The 992-nt window shown below is 41.9% G+C and overlaps 1 pseudogene; it reads left to right on the top strand.

Annotated features, from left to right (window-relative positions):
* The first annotated feature begins 485 nt into the window (after positions 1 to 485).
* LOC148778690 (keratin-associated protein 19-7-like) lies at positions 486 to 635 on the top strand (annotated as a pseudogene).
* The last annotated feature ends 357 nt before the right edge of the window (positions 636 to 992 follow it).

Below are 992 nucleotides of genomic sequence, written 5' to 3'. Positions count from 1 at the left end.
AGATTTTTGAGTGGACATATGTTTTAAAATCAGTTGAGTAAATACCAAGGAATATATTTGCTAGGTTGCATGACATGAGTATGTATAGTTTTACAAGAAAATGCCAAACTGTCTTCCAAAGTAGCTGTACCATTTTGCAGTCCCACCAGCAATGAATGAGACTTCCTGGTGTTTCACATTCCTGCCAGAATTTGGTGGCGTCACTGTTTTGGATCTTGCCCATTATAATAGGTGTGTAGTAGTTGTATTAAAAATCCTAACATTGTAGCAAAGTAAATTTGGTTATGAAGCCTCCTTCATTTCACCTTATGAATCAAAAGACTCTGAAAGTTTTACAGTGAGAATTTATGTGAAATATGTGATAAACACTGCTTGTGGTTTTCCCCACCCACTACTGAAGGTGTGTAAAAGGTCCTATGCACATGGCAACGTTCAATCCAAGGCATCACTTCCATGTTTTCTCAGCTGACCCACCTGCTCCTGACACTATGAACTTCTGAAGCAGTTACTATGGTGGCCTGGGTCACAGCTATGGCCTCCTCGGCTGCAGCTCTGACTGTGGCTTTGGTGGGTCTGGATATAGCTGCTGCCACCCATCTTGCTATGGAAGATTCTGGTTCTATGGCTTCTACTGAGGAGTATCTATTGCTACTCAAACTATTGGACTCCTCCTCTTGTGATTCACTGAGTCTCTTCCAGGGGTCTTCATACTGAACTCTAGTCCCTCCTCAGATAAAGGCCAATCAATCTTAGCCTAAAGTAGTGGTAGGGCTGGGGAAAGTCTGGGCTCAGTTTGTCATGTTTCACCTTGGTTGATTAACATCGTTTCAACTATGTTATGACTTGCAAACATTTTTTAAGCTATGTTTCCATTTTACTTCTGTGTACAGTTTAATTCATGAGTAGAGAAATTCAGGGCTTCCCTGGTGGCTCAGTTGGTAAAGAATCTGCCTGCAATGAAGGAGACGTGGGCTCAATCCCTAGGTTGGTAA

This window comes from Moschus berezovskii, chromosome 1 (genome assembly GCF_049115385.1).
Source record: "Moschus berezovskii isolate FMDL1 chromosome 1, NW_MosBer_1.0, whole genome shotgun sequence".
Lineage (NCBI taxonomy): Eukaryota > Metazoa > Chordata > Mammalia > Artiodactyla > Moschidae > Moschus > Moschus berezovskii.
Note: the sequence above shows the minus strand (reverse complement) of the source record. Positions and strands in the feature narration are given on the sequence as shown.